The following is a 27621-nucleotide window of genomic DNA, read 5'->3' as shown; positions in this document are numbered from 1 at the left end:
TTAAGAGTCCCAACCCTTCACCCCTCCCTGTGTCCAGATCTTTAACCAGGTAACTTTGCAAAACTGCCCCCACCCCAGAAACACACACACACTCTGAGTCTGAGCCAGGTTGTGTATTTTGATTTAGCTAATGGAATGTTGGCAAATGAAATGTGAGGTCAGCTGAGGCTTGAAAAAACGTTTTGCCTTTCCACCCTCTTGCTTCTCTGCAGTCACCATGAGAACATACCTACACTAGCCTAGTGGGGAGACGATTAAGGGCTGCAGAGCTGAGTGACCTCAGTCAAAGCCATCCTGGACCAGCCAGCATCCGTCTCCACCCCCAGACAGGTGCACAAGCTCAGCAAAGACCACGGTAGTCGACAGTTGTTGTCTGGTCCTTTAGTTATATCCAACCCTGTGCGAAGCCACTGGCTACCAGGCTCCTCTATCCATGGGATTTCCCAGGCAAGAATACTGGAGCGGGTTGCCATTTCCTTCTTCAGGGGATCTTCCTGACCCAGGGATTACACTGTGTCTCCTGCATTAACAGGCAGCTTCTTTACCACTGAGCCATCTGGGAAGCCCATAGTTGACAGAGTCCAGGCTAAATCAGCTACCTGCAGACTTCAAGCTAAATAAATGCTTACTAGTATATGCTCATCAAAGTTTCGTTTTTTTGTTTTGTTTTTTTTTTTTGCAGTATTATTGCAGCTATTGATAATGGAATCATCTGACAAAAGACGTGTCTGCATAGGCCACCATGGCACAGTCCTTGGGCACTCATCTGGTTACATTTTCAAACATTTTAGATCATCCCAAAGCAACTCACTATAAACCTGTCCTCATCATCATTGCTTAAAAAAACAGAAATTGTTGTATCTCCACTTTACTCTGCTACTGTGTGTGAAGCAGAAGCGTATAACTGTGGCTTTGTGGGTGAAGTCTGTCCACTTCCCTAGAGCTCAATTAGTCTTTCCATAAACTCCAGTTTCAAAGGAGGTCTAATGGCTCCCCTCTCACAGAAGAAAGATAAAGCCCGCTCGGTCTCCTGAGGAGTGCGTTTACAGCGTGTGGTGAGAACAGCAGCAGGCACTGGGGCTGACGAGGGCGCTCCTGAGGCAGGAGCAGTGGGAGCAGTTCTCAGGGTCACCCCACAGTGAGGCCAGGCCAGTCCCACCAGGTGTGCAGAGTGGACAGGAGCACTTCCTGTGGGAGGGGGAGCTATGGAGAAAAAGGGGGAGACAGGGGGGTCCAGAAGAACTGCTCTCCCAATATGCACACCACCAGGTCCCTAGGGCAGGGATTCCTCACCCTGACCAGACACCATGTCAGTCCTGAGGCAGGAGGTCTGGACCATGGAAACTTCCCTTGCCCAAGAGGGATCTCCCCAACTCTGCAATGCTCTGTTCAGCTCGGGAGGGGCCCCGAAGAGTTAGAGAGGACCGAGAAGAAGAGACTGATAGAAATGAGAAAGGCAAAGAGGAAAAGGTGCCTTAGATTCCGTCCAACACTAGCCTGACCCTGGTCTTGAACTCAAGGACCGGGGACAAAGGCTGTGGGGACACTTAGAGAGGTGTCAACTTTTAATTTTGCCAAATGACAGATTTGTTGTAGGAAAGGGGACCCCTTCCAGGGCCCGAAACTGGGCTCTTGTCTAACACTCTGAAATTAATTGTCCGAGGAGACACATCTGCTGACAAAACAAGAGATTTTATTGGGAAAGGGCACCCAGGAGGAGAGCAGTAGGGTAAGGGAACCCAGGAGAGCAGCTTTGCCACATGGCTTGCAGTCTTGGGTTTTATGGTGATGGGATTAGTTTCCGGGTTGTCCTTAGCCAATCATTCTGACTCAGAGTCCTTTCTGGTGGTGCACGCCTTGTTCAGCCAAGATGGATGCCAGAGAGAAGGATTCTGGGAGGTGCTCGGACATGTGGTGTCTCCTTTTGACCTTTCCTGAATTCTTCCGGTTGGTGGTGGCTTATTAGTTCCGTGTTCCTTAGCAGGACTTCCTGTCGTAAAACAACTCATGCAAATGGTTACTACGGTGCCTGGCCAGGGTGAGCGGTTTCAATCAGTATGCTTTCCCTAAGAGATTAATCAAAAACACACCTCCAAATCTACCATCTTTGTCATACCTTTTTTAGAACAGGACTTCTTGACCCCGAATAAATGATAAAAGCATAATCTCAGTATAGAAGAATGGCCTTTACCCCAAAATGAGTTACTAATCTTACACCACCTCATATATAGATATGACAGTACGTATATAAGTTCAGTCACTCAGTCGTGTCCAACTCTTTGGACCCCATGAATCGCAGCACGCCAGGCCTCCCTGTCCATCACCAACTCCCGGAGTTCACCCAAACCCACGTCCATCGAGTCAGTGATGCCATCCAGCCATCTCATCCTCTGTCGTCCCCTTCTCCTCCTGCCCCCAATCCCTCCCAGCATCAGAGTCTTTTCCAATGAGTCAACTCTTTGTATGAGGTGGCCAAAGTACTGGAGTCTCAGCTTTAGCATTATTCCTTCCAAAGAAATCCCAGGGCTGATCTCCTTCAGAATGGACTGGTTGGATCTCCTTGCAGTCCAAGGGACTCTCAAGAGTCTTCTCCAACACCACAGTTCAAAAGCATCAATTCTTCGGCACTCAGCCTTCTTCACAGTCCAACTCTCACATCCATACATGGCCACAGGAAAAACCATAGCCTTGACTAGATGGACCTTTGTTGACAAAGTAATATCTCTGCTTTTTAATATGCTATCTAGGTTGGACATATCTTTCCTTCCAAGGAGTAAGCATCTTTTAATTTCATGGCTGCAATCACCATCTGCAGTGATTTTGGAGCCCAGAAAAATAAAGTCTGACACTGTTTCCACTGTTTCCCCATCTATTTCCCATGAAGTGATGGGACCAGATGCCATGATCTTCGTTTTCTGAATGTTGAGCTTTAAGCCAACATTTTCACTCTCCTCTTTCACTTTCATCAGGAGACTTTTGAGTTCCTCTTCACTTTCTGCCATAAGGGCGGTGTCATCTGCGTATCTGAGGTTATTGATATTTCTCCCAGCCATCTTGATTCTGGCTTGTGCTTCTTCCAGCCCAGCGTTTCTCGTGATGTACTCTGCATGTGAGTTAAATAAGCAGGGTGACAATATACAGCCTTGACATACTCCTTTTCCTATTTGGAACCAGTCTGTTGTTCCATGTCCAGTTCTAACCGCTGCTTCCTGACCTGCATATAGGCTTCTCAAGAGGCAGGTCAGGTGTATATATATGATAATATTATGAAAATATATATGACTATAATTGTATATTTAATTATTCTTGTTTTTCTCATCTCATGTTAGACTTGTGAAGATTTCATCACTGCTCCTGGCCTCTCTGTTTGCTGGGTGCACGTTCCTGTGGACTAGTGGTTAAAGGCAATTATTTCATGGGCCTTTGGAAGATCCAGAAGATGGAAGACCCCCCCATCCCAAAGGAAGTCTAAACTCTGTGGTGGATAAGGCGGTGAGGGGCATGGTCAGAGGCACAGGCTGTAAACTGCACTCACTGTGCTAAACTATCAGTCTGGTTGGAGAGGCTCCACCCCCAGTGCTTGTCTATAACAGTCTAAAACCGCCCACATCTTCCTCTTTTTCTCCCACCTACTTCCCAGTTTTCTCCTATCCATCTCCCCACTTCTTCCTGCTCCCACCAGCACAGTGATTCATAGTGTGGTACTTATACTTAATGTGTTAAAGTGAAAGTGAAAGTCCTTCAGTCGTGTCCAACTCTCTGTGACCCCATTGACTATACATTTCATGGAATTCTCCAGGCCAGAATACTGGAATGGGTAGCCTTTCCCTTCTACAGGGGATCTTCCTGATCCAGGAATTGAACCAGGGTCTCCCGCACTGCAGGCGGATTCTCTACCAGCTGAGCCACAAGGGAAGCCCAAGAATACTGGAGTGGTACCCTATCCCTTCTCCAGTGGATCTTCCCAACCCAGAAACTGAATCAGGGTTTCCTGCATTGCAGGCGGATTCTTCACCAACTGAGCTATCAGGGAAAACCACTTAATGTATTAAGTCATTTAAAAAAAAAAAATCCTCTACTATCTCGGTTTTTACTTTTAAAAATTCAAAACTTAAGGAATGTATGACCTGCTTAGAGAGAAGGATAAGCTGAAATCATTTTCTGTAGTTGCACAGCAGGCAACTTCTATTCATGGGCTTTATGCTCCTGGTGTATCTGTGGAGGGGGCCGTCATTCCAGGATGGCAACTGTGAGCACAAAACCCTTTAGCATTACCTCAACCCAGGGCTCTGATTAGCAGATGGGAGAAGCTGAAAATGCTAATAATGAGATAATTGGAATAGATAGGGACTCTCTCTCTGGGGCTTTGCAGGTGTTGAGACACGAACAATGTAACCATTTAAATGGAAAGAAACCACAAAATAACTTCCACCCCAAATTAATGAGAAAAGATGGATAAGGCTGGGGAAGGCAGCTGGAAGGGAAGGGGGAGCAAAAGGAAGCCTGCAGTCCCTGCCTCTTCCGTGTGCCTATGGAAAGTGATGAACCAACCTGGGCTTGGCAGCCAGGGAGCTTGCAGTCTGACTCGAATCAGAAAACATCCTCCCATCCCAGCACCTTTGAGGGCTTGATTTAACAGAAGGCTTGGGATGGAAGTCATCATAGGAAAACATCACTTTTCTTTCTTTCTCTTTTTCCTTTTTTTTTTTTTTTTTGTTTTCTAGAGCCCATAATTAACATTAAAGATTCAGTTTGTTTAAAAATAGAAACAGATTAAGTCTTTTTACTAGCAACTTTGCCGTTAAGGCTGCTTGAATTGGCAGCCTTCCTACTCCTACTCAAGCCTAGTTTGTCTTATTTTAAAGCCCTCATTTGCTTCTTTGGAGGTCAAGAGGCATGCAATGCTGGAGACTCGCCGATGCACAGCCTCCCGTCTGTATCTCAAGTCAGCACATGCTGGGAGGCCGGCAAGGGCACGCCTGGTGCTTGGAATGAGTGAGACAGAGAGGCCTGTAGCTGGGCTGGGCTGGTGGGAGGGGCCACATCTCCAGGCAGGGTGAGCTGAGCTGACCTGAGAACTGGGTGGAGGGTGGAGGTAGCATAAGGAATGCTAGCACATTAGTCGGGATGGAACAGGATGGAAGAAGTGTGTTGACTGGAGCTATTTTCAGGAAGAGGACTGGAAAGACTCGTTTGATAAGCTGCTTTAGGGTAAAGGGGAGACGTGGAGACTGCGAAGCAAATAAAAGTTATGCGGGGCTTTGTTTGCCTGGGCAGAGGTTGCAGGCTGGGGTCAGAGCTGAACTGCCTAACCCAACAGAAGCAAGCAGAGTGCTGCCACCAGGATGCCCTCATATCACTCCTCGGCATTAATTTCTGAATTACCAGGAAGCTGACAATTCAGCCTGTTCTCTAAGTAGTTGCTGAATAAACCTTACACCGTTTTGAAGAGATTTCAGACTACTCAGGATGCCCACAGGCCTGAGGTTCTGGAACACAGAGGCTGCTGAATGCCTAGAATGGCTGCCAGGAGCTCCAGGACATGCTGTTCCAGGGGACAGACTAGATCAGTCACACATCAGGGGCCAGACGACATGGGCCTGAGAACTGCCCCCTTTCTGGAGGAGATGAAACAGGAGGGGAGAGGGCAGGGCACAACCTCTAAAAGAATGACATGGGCATAGGACTCGACCAAAACTGGTTAGAGCCAGCCAGGTCCAAGATGGCAGAAGATTCGACTTCCAGGAGACTTTGAACCTCATTATACGCTCTTCGTAACACATCAGCAAGCTAAATATCACACCTGCCAGCACCATGACAGTTCCAAGGCCAACCATAAAAGGTCAAAAAGTGGGTAGTGGCGCAATTCCCGGAAGTCTTCACCATTCCCTGAAATAGTTGGAATAATCTTCCCACTCATTAGCCTATGAAATGATCCAGCCCATAAAATCTAACCAAGCCATGTTTTGAAGCTCTCTCTCATCTTCTAAGATGGCCCACACTCTGCCTGTGGAGTGTTTCTCTTGAAATATACCCACTTCTTACCTATCACTTTGTCTTCAGATTCTTTCAGCACCAAGCAAGGACCTCAAATTAACCAGCCAGAGGGAGCAGCTTTCCTATGGATGGGCAGCCCAGCAGCTTCTTTGGGGTTGTGGTATGCATGGTAGCTGAATCAGATTATGATCGTATCAGACAGAGTTCTTCAGAGAAACAAAACCAACAGGATGTTAGCTATCGATAGCTATGGCCATGAAAAGTGAGAGCATTAGTCACTCAGTCCTGTCCAACTCTTTGTGACCCCATGGACTGTAGCCTGCCAGGCTCCTCTGTCCATGGGATTCTCCAGGCAAGACGACTGGAGTGGGTTCCCCATCCCTTCTCCGAGCTATGGCTATAGACACATAGGTATAGATAAGGAGATTTATTCTAGGAATTGACTGCAAGCTGGAGAATTAGGAAAGCCAGTGGTGTATTCAGTCTGAGTCTGAAGCCTGAGAACCAAGAGCACCCATGTCCAAGGCAAGAGAAGATGGATGTCCCAGCTCAAGAAAGGGAAGAGAATTTGCCCTTCATCTGCCTTTTGGTTTGATTCAGGCCCTCAGTGAATTGGAGGACACCCATGCATTGGAAAAGGTGATCCTTTTTGCTCAGTCTGCTGATTCAAATGCTAATCTTCTCCAGAAGCATCCTTATAGACAGACCCAGAAATAATGTTTTACCAGCTATCTGGACCTCTCTCAGCCCAGTCAAGTTGGCACATAAAATTAACCATCGTAGTGATAATGTGAACTGAAAACTCTCTTAGTTATTCCTCCAACGTTCTTACCTGGATTCTCAGAAGTAACCCTGAGTATAGAGGGCCAGGGAAGGGAGTCTATGTTTGACGGACAAGGGGAGCTTTCCTCAGATGATGAGTCCTAAGAAATAAGGGCTGTGACCCGGTCTGCTTAGTTCAACCCAAACTCTGTGTGCTGGGGCCTGGTTGGGTGCTGAGGATACGCAATAGAGAAGACAGACTTGGTCCCTGACTGAATTTACAAGGGAGCAACAGAGTAGACAAAGTGAAGGACGACACAGCGGAGTAAGTGCCATGGGGGGAGACACTCTGGCAACAGTGGGTGGCTGGGCTCTGCTCTCCCACACCTTCACCAGGACCCAGGGACACGATATCAAAACTCTTTAAACAATTTGTTTAAAGGAACTTGTTTGAATCCTGAAGTGATTCTTATGGCAGAGCATGGCATAGCTCCATTTGGCAGAAGCAAGGGAAGGAAGGAACGGGGGATTTTTTTTGGCAAATGAAGTAAGAGCCAGAGTGTGGCAGTTCTTAAACGCCTGGCTGGAAGATCCATCTTCACTCTATACATTATCAGTTAACCTTGCGGATGAAAGCTGTGTGTACTGTCTCCCTTAATACCCAGCATGCTGTGGTGAGACTGTCTGTCAGCCTCTGACACCCACTTCTCCCACTCTTCAGGTGCTAGATGCCTGCAGAGACTCCATCTCCCAGCCTCCTTCACAGCTCAGTGTGGCCATGTGGCTAAGCTCTGGCCAGTTAAGATACAGTGACATGTACAACTTTCAGACCAGATCCTTGAAAGCTTGAAAGGGAAGCTTTCCCTTCTTCCTGTGAGCAGGACACAGCTAAGCCAGCTTGTTCCCGGTACACCTCAGGGGACAGAAAAGCAACAAAGAACAGGGAGTCTGGGTCCCTGCGTGGTCTCAAGGAACAGAGATTCCTGCCCATTCTCAACCACCCCTACTACAGGCAGGCATTGCTAAATCATGTCCGACTCTGTGCAACTCCATAACTGCAGCATGTCAGGCTTCCCTGACCTTCACTGTCTCCTGGAGTTTGCTCAAACTTATGTCCATCGAGTCAGTGATGCCATCCAACCATCTCATCCTCTGTTGTCCCCTTCTCCTCCTGCCCTCAATCCTTCCCAGCATCAGGGTCTTTTCCAATAAATCAGCTCTTCACATCAGGTGGCCAAAGTATTGGAGCTTCAGCTTTAGCATCAGTCCTTCCAATGAATATTCAGGGTTGATTTCCTTTTGGATTGACTGGTTTGATCTCCTTGCTGTCCAAGGGGCTCTCAAGAGTCTTCTCCAGCACCACAATTTGAAAGCATTATTTCTTCAGCGCTCAGCCTTCCTTATGGTCCACCTCTCACATCCATACATGACTACTGGAAAAATCATAGCTTTGAGTATACGGACCCTTGTCAGCAAAGTGATGTCTCTGCTTTTTAATATGAGAAATGAACATCTGTTACATTTGGGCCCTAGTATTTTGGAGGTCTCTTGGTTATAACAAGTTAATTTGTACCCTAACTATTACACTGGGCTCAGTATGGTTGAGCTCTATTAAATTATTTTTTGGAAATTCATAAAGAAAAAGTCAATAAATGGCTATGGAAATAAACAAAGACCAACCGAATGGAAAAGTGAAAATTATCTATCTAAAGCTTGCTCTACAGCAGGGAGTCAGCCACTGTCTTTGTATCTGGCAGAGACCCAAAGGCAGGCAGAGAAGTGGGAAAGTTTTACAGTGGGAAAAAGGGAAGGCTTCAGATATGCCCTGATTGGAGGCTGGTGGCTGGGGGAAGCTGGAGGCAGGCTAACTAGAAGCCAGCATCCTATGTGATGGTTAGGGGGACATATTTGGGGTTTTTTCCGACAAAAATTAGGGAGGCTGGAAGTTATTATTTAAGTCCTGGCCATTTGGGGCTGACTGTGAGAGAGGTTACTGTATGGCTTCCTGGTTGTCATCAGAGACAGCAATCTGGCTTGCTACAAGTCTGACTTACAGCAGGCTGGCTTCCTGGGCTGTTTATTGTAGATGAAGAGGTTGGTTTTCTGGGCAGGCCGCTCCAGACTGTGGATTAGAGTTGCCTTTGTATGTAAGGTTTGCTCATTGTCTGTCTGCATATTCAGTCTCTCGTGGCTGATGAGAACAGCCCTATCACAGAGGAGAAATGGTGTTGACAGGGTAGTGTTTTCAAATAATCTCCCTGGCACAGAACAGTGGAAGGAAAGAGATTTCATTTATTCCTGATGGACAGACAGAGGGCTGTGCTGAGAACTGGCCAAATCACAGAGACAAAAAGAGAGGCCTCAGGGCTGAGGAACGGGAGTGCAAAGACCCAGCAAGGCAACAGGATTTCACTGGTGCGCACAGCCAAAGGGCGTTAGGACTTGAGTTGCCCCTGACACTTGCCTGGGGAAAAAAAAAAGTGGCCTGTGGGCTCAGTGCTGTTGCGTTCCCCCAGAGCTCGGGCTGGAGGACAAGGCTCCGGGCCACCCTCCTCATCCATTATGACCCCTAGAAACCCAGGGAGTCCCAAAGCATGCTTGGTGGATGTGACAGACCAGTGGTCACAGGAGAGGATTGCTTTTCTTAGCGTGAAGCCAGGCATGAGCAGGCCCCGGCACCGAGGAGGCCCCTGATTGCCCGCAGATGTCTGAACGACGCCCAGCTGGCAGGCCTGCTGGCTTTCAGGCCTGGTTTCCATTCCAGTGGCGAGTGGGATGAGGGGACCCGTCTCATGGAACCAAAGGCAGCGTGCTGGGAGCCCGCCACAGGCCGCGTCCCTGACTGGGGACACCTCCTTCTGGTCACGAGCTGCACACATTCAAATCAGTGCACTTTTGGGTCCAAGAACACTGAGTGTTGATGTTTGCTGGAGACAAATGCTGGTTATGCTTTGTTCTCTCCATGGTTACTCACCGTCAGCCTCACAAGATGCTGCTTCTGAAGGCTCTTCAGGGACCCCAGGCAATCCCCAGGGAGGAGGCTGGGCTCTGTCCTCATATGGAGCAGGCCTAGGGAGGGAGCTGGCCATCCGGAGGCAGGCTCCCAAGTTTCCAGACTTAGCATTTGTTAAAGGAAACTCTTGGTTCTCTCCTTCAATCCTGCCCTCTTCCCTCAGTCTTCCTTGTGTCTGGAACTGGCATCACCATCTGCTCAGTGGATCAAGCCCCAAACTTAAGAGCCGTGCCTGACGCTTTTCTGTCCCTCGCCTCCCATTCTGGTCAGTCCCAGCATGGTGCCCTTCAAAGTGCATCTGGAAGAGCCTATTTCCCTTTCCTCCTACCATCCATTCTCTTGCCAACAAGAACGATTCTCCCACTCGTGGAAAGGCATCTGGACAAACCATAATTCAGAAAGACACACGCACCGCGGTGCTCATAGCAGCGCTAGATTCACAGCAGCTAAGACATGGAGACAACCTGAACATCAACAGACGAGCAGATGAAGGAGATGTGGTGCATACATTCAGTGGAATGCTGCTCAGCCTAAAAGAGAAGGGGTAATGCCGTTTGCAGCAATATGGATGGACCTAGAGATGATCATCCTAAGTGAAGCAAGTCAGACCGAGAAAGACAATACCATATGACGTCACTTATATGCACAATCTAAAAAATAATACAAATAAATCTCTGTATGAGACAGAAAGAGACTCACACACATAAAAACAAGTTTATGGTTACCAAAGGGGAAAGGAAAGGGGGAGGGATAAATTAGGAGTTTGGGATTAACAAACTCCTAGAATTAATATAGACAACCAACAAGGGTTTATTGTATAGCACAAAATACTATATTCAACATCTTGGAATAAACCACACTGGAAAAATTTTTAAAAAGATTGTATATGTGTGTATAATGGAGTCACTTTGCTATATAACAGAAATTAAACACAACATTGTCAATCAACTATATATCAATAAAATTTTAAACGAATAAATAAAAAATAAAAACAAACAAATAAGATTCTCTCAAACTGGGCAGTGCTCTGCAGGAACTGCTTCCACCCTCTCTGCTCTGCTCTCTTCACACTGGTTTTCTTTCCTTTCTCTGCATATGGAACTCTTTCCCCCTTTTAGGACCTTTCTTGGTCTGAAATATTCCCACCATTCCCACAACTGACATCTACTCATTAATAATTTTTGAGTTAAGCCATACGACCCAGCAATCCTACTGCTGGGCATACACACCAAGGAAACTAGAATTGAAAGAGACACGTGTACTCCAATGTTCATTGCAGCACTGTTTACAATAGCCAGGACATGGAAGCAACCTAGATGCCACAAACAAATGGATAAGGAAGTTGTGGTACATTTACACAATAGAATATGACTCAGCTATAAAAAAGAACACATTTGAGTCCGTTCTAATGAGGTGGATGAAACTGGAGCCTATTATACAGAGTGAAGTAAGCCAGAAAGAAAAAGACCAACACAGTATACTAACGCATATATATGGAATTTAGAAAGATGGTGATGATGACCCTATATGTGAGACAGCAAAAGGGACACAGATGTATAGAACAGTCTTTTGGACTCTGTGGGAGAAGGCGAGGGTGGGGTGATGTGAGAGAAGAGCATTGAAACATGTATATTATCATATGTGAAATAGATCGCCAGTCCAGGTTCAATGCACAAGACGGGGCACTCAGGGCCGGTGCACTGGGATGACCCTGAGAGGAGGGATGAGATGGGGAGGGAGTGGGGTTCAGGATGGGGGGACACATGTACACCCATGGCTGATTCATGTGATTGTATGGCAAAAACCACTACAATATTATAAAGTAACTAGCCTCCAATTAAAATAAATTAATTAATTTACAAAAAAAATTTTTTTAGTTAATGGTAGATGGATGATTGGATTGGTAGATGGATAGTCTTTTTGGGGAAGCATAGGACCAGAGCAAATTCCTCATAAAGGCCACTTGCCTCTGTAATTCCCAAAACTGAGCCAAACTGTGCCTGGCCTTAGTCCATAAGTTCAGACAGGTGTCGATTCAACTCAAAAAATATTTACGGAGCGCTTATAATGTGCTAGTCCCTGGAGATACAATCAGGAACAAGACACAGAGCTTACAGGAAAGAGGAGTGGGAGAAAATAAAAAATGTGATTATAAAGCAGAATGGTGCAATCTATAATTATGATATGAGAAGGAGGGTGCTGTCAGAGCATACAAAAGAAGCGAGTGAATGTAGTCTGAGGAGTTCAGGGAGAAGACAAGACAGCCTTTCTGAGCACTATGATGGCTCATCGTTCTAGGCACTTCACAAATGATGTTTCTTCTCCCTACAGCTGTCCTGCCAGGGAGATATAATTATCACCATACTACAAACGTGGAAACTGCAGAAACAAGCCCCACACCCAGAGTCACTGTGTTAGATCCCCTGGGACACTGACTGAGGTGGACACATTTGCACACAGGGGTGCTCTTAGAAATGCCACTGTGAGGGGACACAGCCAATAGGGTCAGGCAGAGGGGCAGCTGAGCAGAGAAGTAGATCCCACAGCAGCTGCTGTTGATACTGTGGGGGCTCTGCAGCTGGGAGGACTGTTCTGAATTAAGGCAAGAGGGTGGGCTTTGAGCTCTGAACTGACCAGTCATTGAACCCAGCCTGTTCCTGAGAGAAGGGTATAGGCTTGGGTATGGTAGCCCCCTTCCTCTGGTGGCAATTCCTGGAATGGGGGGGCAGGGAGGTTAACTGTCAGCCCTTGGGAGAATGAGAACTTGGTCCTAACCCTGGTGCCCCCATAGCCCCTCAGCCCCTGCGTGGGTACCTTGCACTTTCAATGCTGATGTCACGATGCTATCTTAATATGATGTAACATTGACAGGCTTGGTCCCGTCTCTTTCCTACCATCATTCTTAATGACATCATAGACTTGCACAATTTTAAACACCATTTATAAGAGTCCACACTTACATCCTTAGTTTAGGCCTCTCTCATGTGCTTCAGACTCACATACCACTCTTTACTTATCATCTTCACCTAACATTTCCAAAAGCAACTTCTGAATTGTTTGGGTTTTTTTTATTTTTGGCCATGGCCAAAGTCAGTGAAAGCTTGGAGTCCTAACCACTGGACTACCAGGTAATTCCCCAACCTCTAAATTCTTACCCTCCCTGCTGTCGGCTCCCCCCACCCTTCCTATCTCACTTAACAGCACCTCCACTCTTCCGAGCTGCTCAAGCCAAAAGCCTTGGATCACTGTTTTCCTCTGAGCCCTCAATTCAATCCATTCTTCAAAATACATCCTCCAGCATCTGCCCATTTCACTCAAGGTAAGTGCTCACAGAGGCCTGGTCTCCTGCTCTTGCCCCTGTCAACTTAGTTCGTACCCCTGCCATCCCACCCTATTCCATCCAGACAGGAATGGGGTGGATGGAACCCCACCCCCGGACATCTGCCTAGCTCACTCCTTCATCCCCTTCAAGTCTTACATCCACCTGCTCAGCAAGGCTTCCCTGAGCACATTATTTAAAGTACACTCTCCATTCTCATCCCAGTTAACAGTTAATGCCCATCACCTTTTAACATATAATTATTTATTTCCTGCCAATCCTCCCTATCCCCTGCACCCCAACTACACTGTAAACTTCATGAAGGCAGGGACTTTCCTGTTTGTTCACCATGGTCTCCTGGGGGGCTAGAACAGAGCCTGATACACAGGGCCATTCGGGAAGTGTTTGTTGACTGACTGATTGACTGAAGCAGGGGAGAGGGTTCTGCCTGGTTCCAAATGCATGATACTATGCACACACCACACTGTAGGTCTCCTACACAATACAACTCCAAGACAGACATGATGCCATTGAGAGGCCAAAAGCAAATCTTGGCCTTGCACGAAGTGACATGACATAGTGAGCCAGGGTCTACATGTCAAAAGTGATTCCAGCTGGGCTATATTTGCTGAGCCAAAAGAATTTCTCAGGGTGCTTCAGAGGTGAAAACCTGGCCCTCAGGGCCCCTGTGACTGGAAAGAGAAGGTATCAGGGCTTCTGGAGTCCTCTGTGCGTGAGGCAGGTGCAGACTCTGATGTGTTCGGTGACCTGCAGGGCTTTCTATGGCCATCCACAGAAATGGACGGTTCATTGCTGACATGGGGAAACCTGAGCTGTACACTCCCACAACACTCCTCAAGCCCTTTCTTTCAAACAGGCCGGGCCTGCCTGTCTGCTCAGACTTTGACCCACTGTCCATATTCTGATGTCATTCAGAATTTGTTGTCAAAGGAAATCTGAGGACAATGGGTAGGGCCACGTTACTTTAATCAGACCAACATGTAAGTGGGTCATCTTTATTTTTAAAAGAACCAGAGCCAGCACGGGGTAGGGGGAAAGGCTCTGGTTTTAGGATTAGACGTCTGAGGCCAAGTTTATATTCTTATCAACAGTGTAGGAGGGTTTCCTATTCTCCACAACCTCTCTAGCATGTACTATCTCTAAATTTTTTTAACGATGGCCATTCTAACTGATGGGAGGTGGGACCTCATTGTAGTTTTGATTTGCATTTCTCTAATAATTAGTGATGCTGAGCATCTTTTAATGTGCCTGTTAATCATCTATATGTCTTTTTCAGAGAAATGTCTATGTAAGTGTGATGCCCCTTACCCTACTCCAGTACTTTTGCCTGGAAAATCCCATGGACGGAGGAGCCTGGTAGGCTGCAGTCCATGGGGTCACTAAGAGTCGGACACAACTGAGTGACTTCCCTTTCACTTTTCACTTTCATGCATTGGAGAAGGAAATGGCAACCAACTCCAGTGTTCTTGCCTGGAGAATCCCAGGGACGGGGGAGCCTGGTGGGCTTCCATCTATGGGGTCGCACAGAGTCGGACACGACTGAAGTGACTTAGCAGCAGCAGCATATGAACTATTTATAGTTTGGATATTAACCCCTTGTCAATGGCTTCATTGAAAATATTTTCTCCCATTCCATAGGTTACCTCTTTGTTTTGTTGGTGATTTCCTTTGCTGTGCAAAAGCTTTTAAGCTTCATTAGGTCCTATTTGTTTCTTTTTGCTTGTATTTCTTTTGTCTTAGATAACTGATCTAAGAAAACATTGGTATGATTTATGTCAGAGAATATTTTGCTTAAGTTCTCTTCTAGGAGTTTTATGGTATCATGTCTAATATTTACATCTTTAAACTATTTAGTCCATGGTGTGACGGAGGTTCTAGCATTACTGATTTCATATAGGCTGGACCTTGGCGACTTTTTAAAATGGGATCTGCCCGCCTCTCGATGGGGTCTGAGGTCTCCCTTTTACTGCAGTCTGCGCCACTCCCTGTTGTATTTCACCAGAGTCACTCCTCCGTGTTACCCGCCTGGACTTGAAGGCAGCTGAACTTTCCTTCCAGTGATAAAACTCCAGTGATTCTAAGAAATATAATTAGTCATACCCAACGGGTGAAGACTCTGATGCTGAGAGGGATTGGTGGCAGGAGGAGAAGGGGGCGACAGAGGGTGAGATGGCTGGTTGGCATCACCGACTTGATGGATGTGAGTTTGAGTGAACTCCGGGAGTTGGTGATGGACAGGGAGGCCTGGCGTGCTGCAGTTCATGGGGTCATGAAAGTCGGACACGACTGAGCGACTGGACTGAACTGAACTGAACTGAATGGGTGATGACTGTGTGGGGAAAGTTCTTAAAGAGATGGGAATACCAGACCACCTTACCTGCCTCTTGAGAAATCTGTATGCAGGTCAGGAAGCAATAGTTAGAACTGGACATGGAACAACAGGCTGGTTCCAAATAGGAAAAGGAGTACATCGAGGCTGTATATTGTCACCCTGCTTATTTAACTTATATGCAGAGTACATCATGAGAAACACTGGGCTGGAAGAAGCACAAGCTGGAATCAAGATTGCCGGGAGAAATATCAATAACCTCAGATATGCAGATGACACCACTCTTATGGCAGAGAGCAAAGAGGAACTAAAGAACCTCTTGATGAAAGTGAAAGAGGAGAGTGAAAAAGCGGGCTTAAAACTCAATATTCAGAAACTAAGATCATGGCATCTGGTCCTACACTTCATGGCAAATAGATGGGGAAACAATGGAAAGTGACAGACTTTATTTTCCTGGGCTCCAAAACCACTGCAGATGGTGACTGCAACCTTGAAATTAAAAGACACTTGCTCCTTGGAAGAAAAGCTATGACAAACCTAGACAGCATACTAAAAAGCAGAGACATTACTTTGCCGTGTAATAGACACGGCAAACTATAGAGAAAGCTATGGTTTATCCAGTGGTCAGGTATGGATGTGAGAGCTGGACCATAAAGAAAGCTGAGCACTGAAGAACTGACACTTTTGAACTGTGGTGTTGGAGAAGACTCTTGAGAGTCCCCTGGACTGCAAAGAGATCAAATCAGTCCATCCTAAAGGAGATCAACCCTGAATATTCATTGGAAGGACTAGTGCTGAAGGTGTAGCTCCTGTACTTTGGTCACCTCATGCGAAGAGCCGACTCATTGGAAAAGACCCTGATGCTGGGAAAGATTGAAGGCAGGAGGAGAGGAAGACAGAGGACAAGATGGTTGGATGGGATCACTGATTCAATAGATAGGAGTTTGAACAAACTCTGGGAGATGGTGAAGGACAGGGAGCCCTGGCATGCTGCAGTCCATGGGGTCGCAAAGAGTCAGAGTCAACTGAGCGACTGAATAGCAACAACTGGTGATACTAGGGGAGGGAGCAATAATTTTTAAATTCTAGAATGAAGAAACAAAATTTATATATTGATCATAAAATCTCATTCTGTTATGCTTTATGCTACATTAATTTCATTGCAATTCATTCCTCAAAGATCAGACATTATTACCCTTTAGCACAAGCTGGAATCAAGATTGCCAGGAAAAATATCAATAACCTCAGATATGCAGACGACACCACCCTTATGGCAGAAAGTGAAGAACTAAAAAGCCTCTTGATGAAAGTGAAAGAGGAGAGTGAAAAAGTTGGCTTAAAGCTCAACATTCAGAAAACTTAAATCAGGGCATCCGGTCCCATCACTTCATGGGAAATAGATGGAGAAACAGTGGAAACAGTGTCAGACTTTATTTTTCTGGGCTCCAAAATCACTGCAGATGGTGATTGCAGCCATGAAATTAAAAGACGCATACTTCTTGGAAGGAAAGTTATGACCAACCTAGAGAGCATATTCAAAAGCAGAGACATTACTTTGCCAACAAAGGTCCGTCTAGTCAAGGCTATGGTTTTTCCAGTGGTCATGTATGGATGTGAGAGTTGGACTGTAAAGAAAGCTGAGCACCAAAGAATTGATGCTTTTGAACTGTGGTGTTGGAGAAGAATCCTGAGAGTCCCTTGGACTGCAAGGAGGTCCAACCAGTCCATGCTAAAGGAGGTCAGTCCTGGGTGTTCATTGGAAGGACTGATGTTGAAGCTGAAACTCCAATAATTTGGCCACCTGATGCAGAGAGCTGACTCATTAGAAAAGACCCTGATGCTGGGAAAGATTGAGGGCAGGAGGAGAAGGGGATGACAGAGGATGAGATGGCTGGATGGCATCATCAACTCAATGGACACGGGTTTGGTTGGACTCCTGGAGTTGGTGATGGACAGGGAGGCCTGGCGTGCTGTGGTTCATGGGGTTGCAAAGAGTCGGACACGACTGAATGACTGAACTGAACTGAAGTGACTGAAAGGTCTCTAAACATAAGCGAGTGTATTTCCACCATGTAGAGGAAATCGAAGGAAATTTCTCCAATAAGGGACCATAGCTGATGGAGAGATGCCCCTTCCCTCAACACACATATAGAAGCACTAGAGTCTAAGCATGAAGGAAAATGAATTTCAAGGGAAAAATGTATAACTCTTGGGGTGTCAGAGATAGAGAAATAAAAGCCAGAGCCACATGCATGAGCTGGTATGGAGGTAGCCCAGGGAAGCTCTCTACCCAGACATGGATTTAGGAAGAGACATGGTCTGGAAAAGCAAAAGATGCAAAGCCAGGATGTTAAATGGAGCCTTCTAGGTAAGTCTCAAAGAGGACTCCTGTTCAAACGATTAAGGCATTGCAAGGAGAAATAGAAGCCATTTAAAAAAAAAAAGAACAGTATGTTTGAAACAGGCATGTTTGAAAAAGAACAGAGCTTTGCTTGCCTTAAACAACCTCCTCTGCAACAAGAATACTCCAGCTCTCACACTCCTCTGAGCCAGTGCATGAAGGGATGGGTCAGATCTTATAGCCAGTAAAGTGCATTTTGATCCTTCAGATCTTAAGATTTCAGATCCTAAGATACTTACCAGAACATCTAACATTTATTGATGACCTGACTCACGGCAGGCGCTGGTGGTCTCTGTGCTCGAAATCTTTCATGACTACCTGGACTTGGGAAGTCACATGATCAGGCTTCTCTGGGGGTCCCTAGTACCAGCCAGATACCCACACTGTGCTGCCAGGACTGGGCCATGAGAATCTGCCCCATTGTGAGAAAGACTGACTGCACTCTCTGCTCCCAGCCCAGTGTGCTGGTGGCAAAGCCCAAATAGAAACATTATTTTTTTATTTAATGGGAGAAGTTGTTTTTCAAGATTCTTAGTATCAAAAGCTATTTTGTTGGTGGCAGGGGAAGGGATTTCAGGAAGCATTCTTGGTATAACTGCACCACTTGAGTCTGTTGGTGCTGTCCCGTCAAGATCGTCTAAGACATTTGGGCTAAGAAGAGGCTTGGCAGGAACCAAGGCATGTATAATGGGAAAAACAGAATATTTTCTTTCATGAAAGATAAAATTTCATCACATATTCTCCAAATCAGATTTCCTGACACATGTGCTTTAATCATATTCCAGCTCTTTTTTAATTTTTTTAAAGAGGCGATGCTTGGGATAGGGTTTAAAGATGAGGGAGGTCTACCTCCTCGTTCTAGTCTTAGCAAAGACGAGTCCCCTGAGAACCAACAACTTTGGTACTTAAAACCTTGACAAGACCATTATCCCTCACAAGGTATAATACCTTTAACAGGACAATCATGGCAGTTCACCTCTCCAAGGGTTTTTACTTTGTGATTTCCAGGCAGTCCCTGGATTCCTCCTTTTTCCTGGAGAAAAGGAAGTGGGAAAGGGTGGGCCCTACAACTCGGAAAACCCAGAGTCTTCTGGGGATGCCTTGCACAGGTATCCAGGAATCCAGGATGAAGTTGTTTTGTTCATTGCAACTGCCTCTGTGACCAATGCCAACTGTCCCAGTCCACAGAACCTGTGTGGGGAAGGCTAGGGGCAGGAAGGGATGGTCAGAGGGTGGAAGTCTGTTTCTTTGGCTGGCCCAAGGCTTTTTTTTTTTCAAGCAGGGCATAGAGCTGTCTTATTTTTCAGTCTTTCAATTTTCTGATGTCTACAAGTTACGTATATTATCATATATTTGTTTCTGAAGGCGATGTTGTTTTTCTGACCCAGTTAAGAAAACTGGACTTCAAATCACTCATTCCAGCCTTTGACATGTGGAAAACACATCATCGCCATCTTTTATGAAGCTGATGAGTGCTAACTCTGTTCCCCAAACCCAGAACTTGGTCCCCACTCCATTCTCTCATTCAGTTCCTCCTCGTCCCATTACTGTTTGAAATGATATCTAGGCCTTGTGAAATGCATTCCTCTCACCAATTCACAAAGCATTAATATACAAGTTTCCCTGGGCCATTTTCAAAGGAAAAACTTTTAAAATAGTCTTTCTGCAGAAGTCACCAAAAAAGATAGAAAACAGGAAATTAAATGAGTTACCAAGGAAGCCTGCATGTGAATCTAATCTTGTCCTTGCAACTAATGAAGATTACATGCCCTGAATATAAAACAACATTATTAAAACAATAAAGTAACAGGGAACAGTCATGTTTTTGCCTGTAATTGATTTAGTCTCCAGACTCAGATTGTAAATATTATTTTTTTCTCTCTCAACACATGGGGGAAAATGTCTTCTTTTCTCTTATAAAAAGAAATTAGGAATTTGTATTTTGTTTCTATCATAGGAACAAGCTTTAAAAATTTTGTTATGACCTTACTGAATAGATTCTAAGTGCCTTTGATTTTTAGGGAAAAAATGCACAAACTAGCAAAATCAAATAGAAATCTGTTTTGACCAAATTTATATTGACCCAAATGCTGGTGTTTGATCCACACACGCTGTGCTTTTCAAAGCTACAGGACCTGCCTCCCTGCCACACATATGCATTAATAATAAATCCCAATCCCAACATAGTTCTCAACTGGAGAAGCTTTGATTTATGGCAAATATAAGCTCCCCAGATAAATAGGAAATGATTAAAATCAGCATCTCAGGGAAAGATAACTGATAAACTCTGAGACCGCCTACTCCCAAGTGCGATTTCAGGGGTTTCCGAGAACACTGCAGGTACCACCATAGGGTCAGGTATCTCTGTCTCCAGAAGCCCACAGCAGCCCCCGTGACGCCTTTCTGAGCAGACCCATTTATTACTTTCTATTTACAGGCTGAAGGGAGCCCAGAACCTCCCTGCAGCCAGAAGGCACGTCCCTGCCTCATGGTCAAGGGCTTCAGGAGCACAGAGCTGGGGTGGGGGTGGCTGGGGGTGGGTGGAGGCTTGCTTTCACTTGAGACACACAGCAGGGAGGCTCCCTGAACCCAGCGTCCTTTGTTCCTAAAGCTCCCCTTGTAAGGAGATAAATCAGTGCTGCCCTGAATGGCCCGCAGAATCTAAGACAACTGGTTTTATTAGCGGGTTTTCAGAAAGAGCAGTTAACTTGGTTGTGCCAACTCTCCTCACTAGATCTTGATTACAATTGTTTGTTGGGGTCCACACAGTTTAGGATTCTTTCCAGTAAGGAGATGTTATTTTAATGCAAGACTTAAAAACTAAAGTAACTGAGACTGACTGTGCCTACCGGTTGGAAGGAGAAATGAGCAGAGCTTCCCTAAGTCATTAAGCTAGCTCACGTAGTAGTGTGCTATTATCAATTTTAAAAAATCATATTTTAGGACAATTATTTTTTGACCTGTAAAGATGTTCACCCCATATTGCTGAGTACAAAGTACAGTAGCAAGTACAGTATGATCCACATTTTATAAAAAGCAAATTGCTTACATTCTGGACTTCCCTGGTGGTCCAGTGGTTAAGAATCCACTTGCCAATGCAGGGGAGAGGATTGATCCCTGGTCTGGGAAGATTCCATGTGTCGAGGGACAACTGCACCCGTGCACCACAGCTACTGAGCCTGTGCTCTAGAGCCCGTGCTTGGCAACCAGAGAAACACGGCAGCAAGAGAATTCCATGCGCTGCGACTAGAGAGTAGCTTCTGCTCACTGCAACTAGAGAAAGCACAGCAACGAAGACACAGTGTAGCCAAAAATAAAATAAATATTTTTTTAAAAAAGCAAATTACTTACATTCTGCAGCTCAGACCTCTTAACACCTGCCAGTTTCCAAGCTCTTTGGCTTCCATCTGACTCTTCCTACCTCTCCCAGTTCAGAGTACCTTCACCTCATCTGGGGAGGAAGGCCAAGAGACACAACTTTTTGTTACTGAGGACTATTCTTCCAGACTTTTCATTAATGGTGAAAAAGCACAATTCTCCAACTATCAAACAAAACATAAATCCCATACGTACAGATGGCAAACTCATGCCAAAGTTTTATTAATTCATTAATGAAGAAACCAGCAGTAAGAAGAGAGCCGGTTTGGAGAAACTTTGAGAAACAGGGATTATAGAGTTAGTGGGGAAAGGAGTACTGAAGTAAGATTCAGTTTAGCTAAATAGATGCTAAACAAGTTAATGGTCTGTAGACAAATGTGCGGGTAACTTTTCTACCAGAGGGCCCCCCAATATATCATGAACCTTATTATTTTTCTAAAAGTTAATCTCTTAATATACCAGGGTTGTAAAACGTTTGAGCCACAACCAAAGGGTCATTCCCTGGGTAAGTCAGATGACTCTCCACAGACTTTTTAGAAAGGTCACAAAGCCATTATTTTTGCCTTATTTTCAAGTTTTAGATAGCTTTTCTTCCACAATGACATAAGTTTTATGTCCTAGGTGCTTTGGAGTTTATACTTTGGAACTGTCAAAGCTAAAGATATAGTTCTTGATCTCAGCTTTCCTCCCATAAAGAGCTTTCCACCCTAGAACGAGGAAAGAACAATCTTAAACCAGTATAGGGTAAGCTAAAAACCAGACCCAAAGTCTCAGGGTGAGCCTCCTCTGGAACAGGAGCTGTTAGTGGATTGACAGGCACAGTGAATACCTCACTCAGTTCCAGACAATGACACCCAGTCCTTCACCCTCTTGGAAGGAGACAGGAAGAAAATTCTCTGCTTTATTTGGCCAGTTCAAAGGAAAGACCTTAGCAAATGTCTTTGCCAGTAAATGGGAATCACCCTACAGTGAAGCTCAGTAAATGGGATCACCCTTCAGTACAGCTCCTCAGTAAATGGGATCACCCTACAGTACAGCTCAGTAATGGGGATTACCCTACTGTACAGTCCCTCAGTAAATGGGGCTCATCCTACAGTGAAGCTCAGTAAATGGGGATCACCTACAGTACAGTTCAGTAAAGCTGGACCTACATATTCAGAGCTCATGAGCAGCCTGCTAGCCCCATATGTTAATCATGAGCAGTCAGTCGAAGAAAACCAGACATCTGAAGAAAATTTCTAATTTGGAAGATAGAGATGTAAACAAAGAAAAAGCAACTTCGAGGATATAAGGAGAAGCATATTAAAAAAAAAAAAAAACAATTATGAGTAACATATTGGAGAGCTAAGAGAAGACACGGCATCCATGAAATAAGAACAGGACATCATATACTCATCCCTCCCTCACGTACGAAGGAGCACTAAGCGGGTAAAGGGCTCCTGATATTAAAAACGTGATCGCAGAATGAACAAGGGATGGAAGGTTGAATCATTTCCCTTAAAAAGTAAAGCAAAAATACAGAGAAATAGAAGAAAAGCAGGATTATGCTAAGAAGTTCAAAAGCCAAATAACAGAAATTCCAGAAAGAGAAAATGGAGAGAAGAAATTACAAATGAAATGACTTTAAAATGTTTCCCAGAGTGAAGATGGGAGAGAGAGGTGAATGTACAGAGTCATGGGTTACTGAACAGTTTTATGAGAGGAAACCACTGTGGGAATTGACGCCAGGGCAGGAGAGCCTGCATTATAATTGACAAATTGCTGGGAGCTCAGAGTGGACAAGTCTGAGAGTTAAAAACTCCAGGGGGACCCAGTTATAGGGTGGCCTTCACAATTCTGTGAAATTTACCACCAGGAGCTTGACCAGATTCTCACACTGAATATCAGAGATGAACCTCCTTGTACTTCGATCAGGGGGAGAAAGGAAAAAAAAAATTTTTTTTAATACAACAGAGCACTAATTAACCAGAGTCTCACCTCATGGGGATATTATCAGAGCCTAACTTCCTGGAGAAAGGGAAATACCCAATTCTAGCCCACTCTAGCCATTGTCTCTCATCTAAGGGAGGAGAAAAATTTCCCTGAGTTGCACTTAAAGCTCCCATAGGCTCACTAAAAGACTAAGACCTAATCCTAGGACTACAGAATGCTTCCCCTTGTCCCATACCTTCTTGCTGCTGCTGCTGCTAAGTCGCTTTAGTCGTGTCAGACTCTGTGCGACCCCATAGATGGCAGCCCACCAGGCTTCCCCGTCCCTGGGATTCTCCAGGCAAGAACACTGGAGTGGGCTGCCATTTCCTTCTCCAACGCATGAAAGTGAAAAGTGAAAGCGAAGTTGCTCAGTCGTGTCCAACTCTTCTCGACCCCATGGACTGCAGCCTACCAGGCTCCTCTGCCCATGGGATTTTCCAGGCAAGAGTACTGGAGTGGGGTGCCATTGCCTTCTCCTCCCATATCTCCTTACTACAATACTAAAGTCCTGTTTATAGCAGTTGGTTTTACCTTGTACATTATGTCCAGCTATCAAAAAGAAAATTTACAAGGCATATTGAAAGACAAAAACCACAGAGCAAGCATCAAAACCAGACACAGCAATGATGTTGGAATTATCAGACCAGGAATTTAAAACAACTATGATTAATATGCTAAGGTCTCCAATGGATGAAGTAGACAGCACACAAGAACAGATGGAGAATACAAGTAGAGAGATGCAAATCCTAAGAACGAACCAAAAAGAAATGTTAGAGATCAAAAACATTGAAACAAAAATGAAGAATGCTTTTGACAGGTCTATTAGTAGATTAACAGATGACATGGCTAAGGAAAGAATCTCTGAGTTGAGGATATCTCAAAAGAAACCTTCCAAACTGAAAAGCAAAGAGAACAACATTTTGCAGTTTTGGACAACTACAAAAAGTATAATATACACATAATGGAAATAGCAGAAGGAGATGAAAGGGCGAAAGGAAGAGAAGAAGTAGTTGATATAATAATGATTGAGAATCTCACCAGTTAATGTCAGACACCAAACTACTGACTGAGGAAGCTCAAAAAACACCAAGTAGCATAAATGAATTAAAATACACTGAGGTATATGATTTGCAAACTACAGAAAATTAAAAATAAAGAAAAAAATCCTGAAAGACGCTAGAGCAGAAAAATATCACGTCTATGGAAAAACAAAGAAAAGAGTTACATCTAACTTCTCAGAAACCATGTAAATAAGAGAGTGATGTGAAATATTTAAATTATTGAAAGCAAAAAAAATAAAGTAAAATAAACCCCACCTATCTAGAATTCTATACCAGAGAAATTATCCTTCAAAAATGAAGGAGAAATAAAGATTTACTTAGACAAAAAAAAATTGAGGGACTAAGTTGCCAGTATACATGTCTTGCAAGAAATATAAAAGAAATTCTTTAGAGAGAAGGAAAATGATATAAATAAGAAGCTCAGATCTACATAAAGAAAAGAAGAGCTATGAAGAAGGAATAAGTGAAGGTAAAATAAAAACATATTTTCTTATTTTTAATTGATCTAACAGGAAACAGTTTGTTCAAAATAACAATAGCAATAATGTATTCAATTATGTATGCTTATATATATCTTATGTGCACATATATAATGTATATATAAATGAAATGAATGACAGCAATGCAAGGGAAAGGAGAAAGGAATCAGAATTATTTTGTTATTAAAAGGTTTTTACACTATGTATGGTGGCTCAGACGGTAAAGCGTCTGCCTGCAATGCGGGAGACCCAGGTTCAATTCCTGGGTCGGGAAGATCCCCTGGAGAAGGCAATGGCACCCCACTCCAGCACTCTTGCCTGGAAAATCCCATGGACGGAAGAGCCTAATAGGCTGCAGTCCATGGGGTCGCAAAGAGTCGGACACGACTGAGTGACTTCACTACTATCACTATGAGGCAGCATAGGGTTTTTTTTAAAGTGGGCTTGGATCAGTTGTGAATGTATATCATAAACAATAAGACCACCACTAAAACAAGTTAGAAAAAAGAAAAAGAATTAGAGCTGATATGTTAAGATAGAAAACATGGAATCATATAAAATGCTCAATTAAGATTACAAAAGGCAGTAAAAAAGTAGAAGACGAAAATAGGGGGAAGAAAACAAGGGCAACAAGTAGAAAACAGTACACATACTGTAGATTTTAATACAACTATATTGATAATCACTATGAGTGTCAACGGTCTAAATGTAACAATGAAAAGACAGGGACTGTCAGAGTGTATGAAAGAACAAGACCCAACTACATGTTGTATACAAGAAACTCACTTAACACATAAAGACACGCACAGTTCAAAAGTAAATGGATAGAGAAATATATACCATGCTAACATTTCAAAACTTCAAGAGGGCAGGAGTAGCTATATTAATTTCAGACAAGGTAGACTTCAAAGCAAGAAAACTTATCAGGGATAAATAAGGGCATTACATAATGATAAAGGGGGCAATTCTCCAAGAAAATATAACAATCTTTAACATGTGTGGGCTGGATGAAGCAAAAGCTGAAATCAAGATTGCCGGGAGAAATATCAATAAACTCAGATATGCAGATGACACCACCCTTATGGCAGAAAGTGAAGAACTAAAGAGCCTCTTGATGAGAATGAAAGAGGAGAGTGAACAAGTTGGCTTAAAGCTCAACATTCAGAAAACTAAGATCATGGCATCCGGTCCCATCACTTTATGGCAAATAGATGGAGAAACAGTGGAAACAGTGTCAGACTTTATTTTTCTGGGCTCCAAAATCACTGCAGATGGTGACTGCAGCCATGAAATTAAAAGACGCTTACTCCTTGAAAGAAAAGCTATGACCAACCTAGACCGCATATTAAAAAGCAGAGACATTGCCAACAAAGGTCCGTCTAGACAAGGCTATGGTTTTTCCAGTGGTCATGTATGGATGTGAGAGTTGGACTATAAAGAAAGCTGAGCACCAAAGAATTGATGTTTTTGAACTGTGGTTGTTGGAGAAGACTCTTGAGTCCCCTGGATGCAAAGAGATCCACCCAGTCCATCCTAAAGGAAATCAGTCCTGAATATTCATTGGAAGGACTGATGTTGAAGCTGAAACTCCAATATTTTGGCCACCTGATGCGAAGAGCAGATTCATTTGAAAAGACCCTAATGCTGGGAAAGATTGAGGGCAGGAGGAGAAGGGGACAACAGAGGATGAGATGGTTGGATGGCATCACTGATCCAAGGGGCATGAGTTTGAGTAAACTCCGGGAGTTGGTGATCAACAGGGAGGCCTGGTGTGCTGCAGTCCATGGGTCGCAAAGAGTCAGACACGACAGAGCGACTGAACTGAACTGAACGTGTGTGTGTTTAACAATAAAGTGTCAAACTACATGGGGCAAACACTGATAGAAATGCAAGGACAGTAGACAAATAGACAAATCCACTATCATAACTGGAGACTTCAACCTCCTCTAGTTGAAATGGACAGATTCACCAGACAGAAATTTAGGAAGGACATATTGAACTCAGCAATACCATCAATCAATTAGATCTAATTTATATCCACAGTCTACTTCATCCAACAATAGCAGAATAGTATTCTTTCAAGTTAACATGAAATATCCATCAAAACTGACTATATTCTGGGCCCTGAAATACACTTTAACAAATTTAAATGAATAGAAATTATATAGTGTCTGCTTCCAGACCACAGTAGAATTAAACTAGATATCAATAACAGGAAGATAATTGGAAAATGCCCAAATGAGTGGAGAGTAAACAACACACTTCCTAATAATGCACAAGTCAAAGAAAACATTTCAATAAAAATTTTAAAATATTTTGAATGAAATGAAAATAAAAAAATACAACTTAAAAAATTTGTGGGAGGCAGTAAAAGTACTGCTTAGAGGGAAATTTATAGCACTGGATATGAGAGTCTCTTGGACAGCAAGGAGATCAATCCAGCCAATCTTAAAGGAAATCATCAATCCTGAATATTCATTGGAAGGGCTGATGCTAAAGCTGAAGTTCCAATACTTTGGCCACCTGATACAAAGAGCTGACCCATTGGGAAAGACCCCGATTCTGGGAAAGACTGAAGGCAGGAGGAGAAGACGGTGACAGAGGATGAGATGGTTGAATGGCATCATCAACACAATGGACATGAGTTTGAGCAAACTCTGGGAGATAGTGAAGGACAGGGATGCCCAGAATGCTGCAGTCCATGGGGTTGCAAAGAGCTGGACAAAATGGACAGAGCAACAACATGTATTAGAAAAGAAGAAATATCTAAAATCAATAATCTGTTTACACTTTAGGAAACTAGAAAATGAAGAGAAAATTAAATCCAAAGTAAGTGGAAAAAAAGAAAAATAATAAGCATTAGAACAGAAATCAATGAAATTGAAAACAG

At 44.1% G+C, this 27621-nt stretch overlaps 1 protein-coding gene across 1 annotated transcript in view; it reads right to left on the bottom strand.

Moving 5' to 3' along the window:
- The window catches only part of THBS4 (thrombospondin 4), a 233753-nt gene that overhangs the window by 148958 nt on the left and 57174 nt on the right, over nt 1-27621 (bottom strand). The window contains exon 2 of the mRNA XM_059890619.1: nt 21194-21293. The gene's annotated coding sequence lies outside the window, so the exon portion shown is untranslated. The remainder of the gene's footprint in view (nt 1-21193; nt 21294-27621) is intronic.

The sequence above is a fragment of the Bos taurus genome, chromosome 10, assembly GCF_002263795.3.
Source record: "Bos taurus isolate L1 Dominette 01449 registration number 42190680 breed Hereford chromosome 10, ARS-UCD2.0, whole genome shotgun sequence".
NCBI lineage: Eukaryota > Metazoa > Chordata > Mammalia > Artiodactyla > Bovidae > Bos > Bos taurus.
The sequence above is the reverse complement of the archived record's forward strand: the minus strand, read 5'-3'. Positions and strand labels throughout refer to the sequence as shown.